Source organism: Myotis lucifugus, unplaced genomic scaffold (genome assembly GCF_000147115.1).
Source record: "Myotis lucifugus unplaced genomic scaffold, Myoluc2.0 scaffold_904, whole genome shotgun sequence".
Classification (NCBI taxonomy): domain Eukaryota; kingdom Metazoa; phylum Chordata; class Mammalia; order Chiroptera; family Vespertilionidae; genus Myotis; species Myotis lucifugus.
Window position 1 is genome coordinate 12,944 of NW_005871952.1, and position 9,251 is coordinate 22,194.

Consider the following 9,251-nt stretch of genomic DNA (forward strand, 5'->3'; position numbering starts at 1 on the left):
TAAAATAAAAAGCATTCTGAATAATAGCTTAAAATATGAAGTAGGAATTTTAAATAGATATTATTTGATTTTGTTGTATTTTAATATAGTTTAGCAATTTGGTCTTCAACCAGAAGGAATTGAGATAAAGAAAAAGAAAGTCCTTTTAAAAGGAAATTTTAAATTCTTGAAATGTTAATTGATTTATATTTAGTCATTTCATTTGAAAAATGGAAATAAAATTTCTCATTGTGAGGAGGTATTTTTGGATTGTTCAGGTACTGTGAGTGTTGTTTAGATTCTGGTACTCTTTTGTGGGCATTGAGTATTATTGCTTTTTCAGGTCATTAAGCACATTTTGCTTTGTGATGTTGGTCCATGCATGAGGGATTTTACCCTTACCTCTAAATCTTTTCCTATGTACATATTCTAGGTCCTTTCTGAAGTGACAGACAAACCATTTCCAGTATGGCTGGGTGGATGTGTCTGGGGTGATGCTCCATGTGGCATATTCCCCTCCTGCGTGTCGATAGGTCTTAAATGGGATTTCACAACCATCCTTCAAAATAAAATAACAATCACTTGCTACCAAACTAGTACAGTAGTCAATGACAAAGTGGTCTGTGTTAACCCATTTGCCTCCACTTATAGCCTGAGGACGGTGGAAGGGAACACTGTGGTCTCCGTCATGGTTAGGGATTGTGTTTGTACAGATTGCTCCACAGAAGGGACACTGTTCCCAGCAGCCACAGAGATGTTCAGAGAGCATGTTCTGAATGTCAGAAACCATTCCTTCTTCAGGCTTACTCAAACACTTCTGTTCCAATGTGATCATTGCAGGATTCAAAGCTTCACTCATGGTTTCTTTGAGAAACTCAATATCTTTAATCTCCTGGTGTTCAATGCTTATCAAGTCTTTTCGTGGAAAGTTCAACTTATCCCCCAACTGATCACAGAACAAATCCAACCACCCAGATACAGTGCTGCTTTTATCTTTAGCTCTTGCTGTGGATTCATGAATAGCTGAGAGGATGGCATTCTTGATGTCTCCTACACTTATTTTTAAAAAAGTCTTTATTTTATTACTTCTTTGTTCTGAACAATATCTTTCAATATGTCTTTGAATATAATTCCTAAAAAATGATTCGGGATTATGAATGTACTCCCAGTAATCATCAAAATTTTCATTTTCTGCCAGGGAGAGAAGAATGTGTTTCTCCAGGTTAGCCCTGTTTCCACTGAATGCTGGGCAGGTAGCTCGCATGTCCCCAGCAATTTTAGGGGCCATTTTTTCCCAAAGCGTGTTGGAGATGGCAGGAGTGAGTTTGTGCCATAGAAAACCAACAAATGTTTTGATTGAAGTTGCTCCTTGACAAGAGATCTTAAAACTCATGAAGAAATCATCTTTCTTGCTTTCCAAATAACTTACAGGATCATTTGCTATTTTGAATGCCCTATGCATCTCCTTAAAATTTTCAGATGCTCTTTGGAATAAAGACAAAGATAAGTCAATTTTGTACTTAGTTGTAAATGTGTATCTGTCTTTATTGGGTGCAGATTTCACCTCCTCTTCTATTATTTTCAGAATTTCATGGAAATAACTTTTATTGTAATCCCGCTGTAGACTTTGGAGGTTTTTAATAGTTTCAGTGTATCTTGAAACAATGCAGTCAGTAGTTCTCTTTATGGACTCTTTATCATGTACTTCTAAATTCTTTGTTAATAAGATAAATTTTTTGCTCATTTGGACATGTTTTTCATAATATATTTCAAACTCTTTTCTAGGCTTTTCCTTCAGTATATTCACCATGTCTGTCTCCTGTTTAAAATAGTCCAAAAGAATGTCTTCAGAATCCACATCAATGTCAGGCTCTGTGACTGGAGGGAGGATTGAGGTCACATCACAGACCCATTTTCCCCAAAGTTGATTGAATTTGACATGCAGCTCTTCCTCACTCAATTTTTTATCCTTTACAGTTAAAGCCAATTCTCGGCTTCTTTCCAATAATTCCTTTTCATAACCTGACTTTTTGTTATCTAGTATTTCTTGATTCTTTTTGTAACTGATATGTTCCTCGGCTTTATTTTTGCTCTCAAAAATAAGTGCCTCTTTAAGATTTCTTAGTTTATTTTCAAAACTTGCTTTCCACTGAATCATTATTTCACTCTCTGGATCTTCATTAAAATATTTTTCCAGTTCTTGCTGGATGGCTTTATATTTTTCTGTAACTGGAGCCTCAAGTGTGCTTGCTGTGAGTTTCTGGACTTTCCCATTCTTAATCTGGTTGATGAGCTGGTACTGCAAGTCTAGCACGTGACTCCTCAGCTCCCAGGTACAGTAGTTATACATAGTTTCCAATTTGCTCATGGCCATGACCTCTAGGGTGTTCCTGAAACTGAAAATAAAGTTCTCATTCACTAGGGCTCTCCACAAATCTTGAACTCGCAATTTCACATCTGATGTCCTCATGATGCTTCCCCTAGACTCCTGTTTGGCAGTCATAAGAATTCTGCTTTTCAGATCCTGGACATTTTGGCTGTAGCGAGGATTGGGGGGGGCCATTGGGGGATTGCCATCCCAGAGGTGAGCAAAGTAGTAGACATGACTATTGACATCAAATTTAATAATATCACCAAAGCGGGTTACATGTGAGCACTGTTCTTGCTCAGCTGCTGTTGCGGCCATTTCATCTAGTCTCTGCTCTAACCGCCTCCTTCCTTCCATAGTTTGGTCTTTAGCTGTGACTTCCCCCACATTCTGATGGACAAAAAGGCAACTTGGGGAGATTTTTACTTGTTTCATCCTCATAAAGGCTTGAACAACTATTTGTAGAATATCTTGCATTTCTGATGGATTTTCCCCAAAAATATTGATCAGAGTCAAGTTTCCAAGTCCAATGACAAAGGTTGCCAACTCATTGTCACGATTTTTGGATTTGTTGCTGAGTTCTGGGGCCCGAAGGCCTTCTGTGTCTACAACAAGCACAAAGTCAAAGCCCAGTTCCTCTGTGAAAGTGTCCTCGACCTTCAGGAGCTGCATGTAGGCCCCCCGGTACACCTCCCAGCACTGACCGTGAACTGCAGCCCAAAAAGTGCATTCAGCAGAGTGGACTTCCCTGAGCTCTGTAGGCCAAGGACAGAGAGAACAAACAGCCGTTTGTTTCCAAGTTTCTCAGAGACCTTATCAAAAAGAGCTGCCACCCACTTTAGAGGCACATAGGAAACATCCCCATCCATCAGCTCAATGGGAGCACCAGATATCATCAGATCTGCAGCAATCTGGGGAAGGGAGAGATAAAGGGTATTTTTAGTGGGGGAAGCTTCTTCCAGAGCTTCATAGATCTGGCCAACTTCTCTGAGAAATTGCTCAATTCCTAAAGTACAGTTATTAATCTCTGTGGAGATAGCTTCTATCTCTTTTTGCCAGCATTGGACATCAGGGCTCTTTGGTGCCTTTTGCTTTTCTTTGTGTATCTGTGACCACAAATTGTTTTTCTTTTCATTCAGTTGTTCCAAATGTCCTGCAGTCAGGTTGTCCAAAAACACACTCAGCCATTGCAAAAAGTAGTGTGTGGTTTGAGTTTCTGAATGATTCTGGAGAATTTCAAGGACAGAATGCATTAATTCATTGAGAGGAAAGGCTTTGGTCAACTGTTGATTCCGTATTCTTTGTTTTTCTGTCTCAATCTCACTCTTGTGTTGTTCAATGCTTCGATTCCCTTTTTCTCTTAGATGATAGAGTTCTTTGTCCTTTTTACACCAAAGATGCCATAGGTCTCCCTGAAGGGGCAGTAAGTTTTCCTTCACCTGAGAAATACTCAGTTCTCTCAGTAGAGCTATTAGGACCTCTGCCTTTTCTCTGGCTTCCTTGCAGTCTCTCTGGTCTTCGTCAATAAGGAATCCTTGCTTGCGAGCAATTGGGGCACAGTCCTCTAAGCTGTGAGCCGTGCTCGAGAGCTCCAGCAAGCGTCTGATTGCAGTAACAAGCTCCTCTGTTAATTCTGCTTCATTTCTGTTCCTGAGACCAATGATCACTGTTTGTTTAGATTTATTGGTCACTTTATTTTGTTTATTATCAAGTAAACAAATCAAAGGTCTTGGTGACTGACTCAGATCACAAACAATTTTTCGGTTTTCTTTATTGTCGTCAGAAGTTGACATGAGGACAACAATGAGAGAAGAGACCTCCTGCAGGAAGGTGAGTTGCTTCTTATGTTCCTTTGCATCTCCATGAAGATTAGTGAAGGTCACACAGTTGTCAAATCTGTCCTCATCATCCCCTCCAGGACAGAACCAGCAGATTTCCACCACTCCCCGCATCAAGAGACATTCTTTGGTGCTCCCTCTGCAATGTCGGTGGAAAAAGACATCATGTTTACGTTTACTGAGAAGACAGTTCATGATCTGAGATTTGGAAGCAGAGAAGCCATTTCCAACTCTTATAAAGGACACAATGGGGGTAGAGACTTGACACATCTGCTTATTCTTGTAATTGACCTTCTCCTCTCTTGGTGATTTCCTTGCTTCCTGCCAGCTCCTTCTAATTTGACTAAGAGACCAGAGAGAGAATTCAATTTGAGAACTGCAGGGATTAGGTATGAGAAGAGGGAGTGCAAACTGGCAAATGGAAAGTTTGGACAAAATATATTGTCTGGCAAAATCATCTGCACAGTGAAGAATTGCCATCTGAATATCCATAGGGTGAATATGGGGCCTAGGATTAGTATCTGAAGGATTAGTAACTGAAGGATTAGTATCACTGTCTTCAAACAAGTCTTCATATGGATCAAAAGCCTCATTTTCCTGATTTGAGGCACTTGAATAGAATTGATTCTGTGTGTTTTCATCATTTCTGAAGACCAGGTATCTCAGCCCATAATCCAGCACTTGTAGCTTCTGAAGGAAATATAAGGGAAGCTCCCTTTCAGAGCTTGGCTGCGTGTTGTATACAGAAATCTTGTTGATGAGATGGAAGTTAGCTCTGCTCATCCTTTTTGGGTAGTAATGTTCTAGGCCTAGACACTGAAGTAATTTTAGGAAGGCTGTATGTTCTATGACTTCCCATTTGCTATTTCTATTATCATGTGGATCATGGGATTGTTTCCTTTCATGAAAAATACTTTGTAAGTTTTTTCTTATCTCATCCATTTGCAATAAAGAGATGGTAGCTTCACAATTAACATCAATGAGCAACCTCAAGTCTTTCTCTAGGTTTTCCCAATCCTGATCTGCTCCAGGTTTGGAGAGGACATGGACAACTTCTTTTGACAAAAATTGGCCCATGAGTTGCCTTATTAATGCCAAGCGTTGTGTTTTCTCCTCAGGAGAGACAGCCATGACTCCAGCGGTAGCTGTCAGACCTGTGAGCACCAGGAATGCCTGAGCTCTGTATGTGCACATATTTTTGAGCTCCTGGTATTTATCTTGGGCAGTTTGCATTTTATCCAGTAGAAAGTCTAACTCCTCACACCCCAGGAGATACTGAAATTTATTGTTTACCACATGATACCCTGCACCAGCTGCAATGGAAAGTAGCAAGAGCTGTGTGTCTGGCTGCTCTTTTTCTTGGAGGTAATTCAAGAAGCAGCCAAGAGACAAACTGATCTTATAAGTGGCCTTTCTTTGAGCTTCTTCCACTGTTTCTGCAGACTCAGATTTGGCCATCACTTCCCTGAGGTCATTGTGGGTTTTCTTTAGGATTTTAATTAATTCAGAAAATTGGGAGATGTTGATGTGCTCTTCTTCTGACTTTGATTGGAAGACCCACTGCATGATGGAATGAGCCTGAGGGAAGTCATTCACTCTGTAGATGTGAGGATCCAAAAGGCTGCACAACTGAGATTTAATAAACTTAGTTTCATAAATGGAAGACTGTTTGCAAAAGTTAACAGTGTTTACCAGAAAATTCTGCAGACCCTCATTTGTGAGGCAAATGTTAACCCAAGTGTCATAACTGTTTGTTTTTTGAATCAAAATTTGCATGAAATTTATCAGTTTTTGAAGCTGCTCTTCAGGGTCAGATACCTCCCAGGATTTCACATCCTCTAGGAAAACCCTAGCCTCCTTTCCAACACTCAGTAATTCTTCTCCATCCTGGATCTGGGCAGTGATGCCCGTCAGAGCAGTGTAGTTATCCTTCAGTAAGCTAGCTACCTGAAATGGATCCTTAAAATCACTTCTGTGGTTGGAGAGGATGATGTCCCAAACGGGCACCAGCTGAAGGCCCCGGTCAATGACACTCCAGGTTTGATTACTGGCAACTAGTCCAGCTTTCCACTGGAGAAAGCCATTTGCTTCTGGTGGGCCACCTGTCTGGGCCACAGATAACTGGACTTTGGTTTGGAGATTTTGGGAGGTTGTGCTTTGGGTGGCAGTTTCTGAATGAGAGCCTGACCCATCCACACCTGCAGCCCTTATCAGTCCAAAGCCGCTGTAGCTGCCCCTTATGTAACCATTCAGGGCCTCTGCTGACTGCTGTTTTACTTCTGCCAGCTGCTCACTCCGGAATCCCTCTGAAGTGGCTTTCCACCAGTAGATTCCTCCCAGGTGCAGAGGGCCCTGGTTGGCATGAGAGCCAAACCTTTGGAAGAAAGTTTCAGCCCTGTGCCTCAGCATGGGGAATCTATCTGTGTCTGCAGACTGACTCATAAGGTCATCAATGCATTGCAGTTCCTGGAGAGCAGCCTTGGAGAACTGGAGCTGATCCATGGGAAAGTGGCAGGAGGCAAGAGGGACATAGCTGAACTTAGTAGAGCAGAAATAGGAGTGCTCAGAACGTGATTGTTGGGTTTCCTTGGATTCTGAATGTTTGCTGTGATCCATACCAGCTTCCACGCTAAATCCCCAACCTCCGCCCTTGGCTGAGGCAATTACACTGAAGCCCAGCTTCTCTGTCATCTGGGTGAACTTGGATTCTTCTTGAGAAGATGTAAATTCCCTGGTTTCCATTCGTGAGCCATGCTCAGGGCCATAGAGTAAGACCTCCTTGGGGACACTGAGTAGCTCGTCTCTCTTCTGTACAAGGTCTTTTTGGTAGCTGGTTTTGTAAATTCCCTGCAGGGCCAGCCCTCCAGAGGCCCATCTCAAGAGATCTCTATCTGTGAGGTTTTGCCTGTCAGACAGTGTGCCCTCTATGAGGTTGAGTTGTCTCTGCATGTGTTCCATCACTTCTCTTAAGGGTTTTTCGGGGGGTGGCCAGTATTCTTTGGGAATCTCCATTGCCTGCCTCAGCTCTGCCACTTTTTTCCTCACTGCCTCTTCTTGTCCTTTCTTCCCTTCTGATAGTAAGTCTCTTAGCTCCTGCAGTGCCTGTTCGGCCTTCTTCTGTTCTTTCTTTATCATTTTCACTTGAGGCTCCTGTAACTTTGAAAGGCTATTTGAGTTAAGTAGCTTCTCCAGGGCCCTTTCCTCCCAGGAATGTTGTGCCTGGGATTTTAGCTTCTGGAGGTCTTTTTCTTCTACGTGTTGTAAGGCCTGTGCACAGGTCACACCCAGGTGTTCCTGCAGCTTAGGCAACCAGTACTCAACTGCCAGTCCTACTTCTCTCAGCATCTCTTGGAGATCTTGCTTCCTTTTTCCTTTGGGAAGGGACTCATTCGACCTGGAGTTTGCCGTGTCCATCACTGTGAAAAGAAAAGACACTCAGTTAGCCTCTGTCATGAACTTAGGAAGTGTAAGCCACCTCAAAATAAGGATAGGAGTACTAAAGATGCAAATCTCTGCCCTGGCAGGTGTGTTTAGTGGTTAGAGCATTGGTCCACATACCAAAGGGTCAAAGGTTTCTGAACAAGGACTGTACCAGGGTTTTGGGTTTACTCCCTGCTCCCAGTTGGTGTGTGTGGGAGGATGTTTCATACACTGATGTTTCTCTCTCTGTTTCCCTTTCCTTACTTCCTTCCTGTCATTCCCTCCCTCCCTCCCTCTCTCCCTCCTTCCTTCTCTCCCTCCTACCTTCCCTTTCGCACTCTCACAAAATCAATGGAAATAATATCCTAGGGTGAGGATTAACAACAGCAACAAAAAGATGCAAGACTTTAAGGCTTTCTCATCCTTTCATTCATTTTTTTAAATAAAATATTCCTAAGGCCCAGTGCATGAAATTCGTGACCTCGACATGCACCCTCATCCCAGCCTGCACCCTTTTGCAATCTGGGAGCCCTCAGGGGATGTCCAACTGATGGCTTAGGCCAGGTCAGTCATACATCCTTAGTGTTGCCACAGAGACAGAAGAGGCTCCCACCACTGCTGCTGTGCTCAGCAGCTGTGAGCCCAGCTTCTGGCTGAGTGGTGCTCCACCTGTGGGAGTGCACTGACCACCAGGGGGCAGTTCCGGCATTAAGCGTCTGCCCCCTGGTGGTCAGTGTGTGTCATGGCGACTGGTCTTTCCATCGTTCGTTCAATTTGCATAATAGCCTTTTATTATATAGGATTAGTGTTTTAAAAAATTTGGTGTGTATGTGTATATGCCTCCACATGTGCACAAGCAAGACATCTTTGTGGGTGTTCTCAACATGGATTGCTTTTGTAGTCGTCAGGATGAGTTGCAACTTAATAGCCTGGCTTTAGGCACTTCCTATTTAAATAAAATCAATTGAATAGTTTCTATCAAACCTGTATTGAATGGTTCCCTCATTCTTTTTGTCTTTTCTTGTGCCATCCTATATGGCTTTCAAGTGCAGCGGCAGTGGCGGGAGCCTCACCCACCTCCGTGGCAGCACTAAGGAGCGGCAAGCCCAGCAGCAAGTTGGGCTCACAGCTGGCGAGTGCAGAGGCAGTGGCAGGAGCCTCTCCTGCCTCTGCTCCAGGGGGCATTAAGGAGCGAGGGGCCCTGGATTGCGAGACCCTGGACTGTGAGAGGGATGTCTGATTGAGGAGTCCTGGACTGTGAGAAAGTGCAGTCTGGGCTATGGAACAACCACCAGTGCATGAATTTCATGCACCAGGCCTCTAGTTTTATAATATTTATTTACTCACCTGTCCTTTAAAATACAGTTCTTGACATCAGCGTTATGGTACATAAGATATTTCTCTTTTTTTCTCCCATTTTGTAACAATTAATTAGACACCTATCCACAAACAAAAGTGCCCCTCTGTGGGAATTTTGGGATCATACCAAGGATGTCAAGGGAGTCTCACCTACCTGTTCATCTAGTAATAGGCAGAGGACTTCAGTATGGGCTATGGAACCAGCAAAGCCAGCAATTCTGCACCAACTGTCTTAGCATGGATGGAAAAAAACCTTTTTAATGCTCACCTGGGCAGATGTCCAAAGA

The 9,251-nt window shown here is 42.8% G+C and overlaps 1 pseudogene; it reads right to left on the minus strand.

Moving 5' to 3' along the window:
* Positions 1–307: 307 nt before the first annotated feature.
* Positions 308–7,599, minus strand: LOC102423063 (annotated as a pseudogene).
* Positions 7,600–9,251: the final 1,652 nt, after the last annotated feature.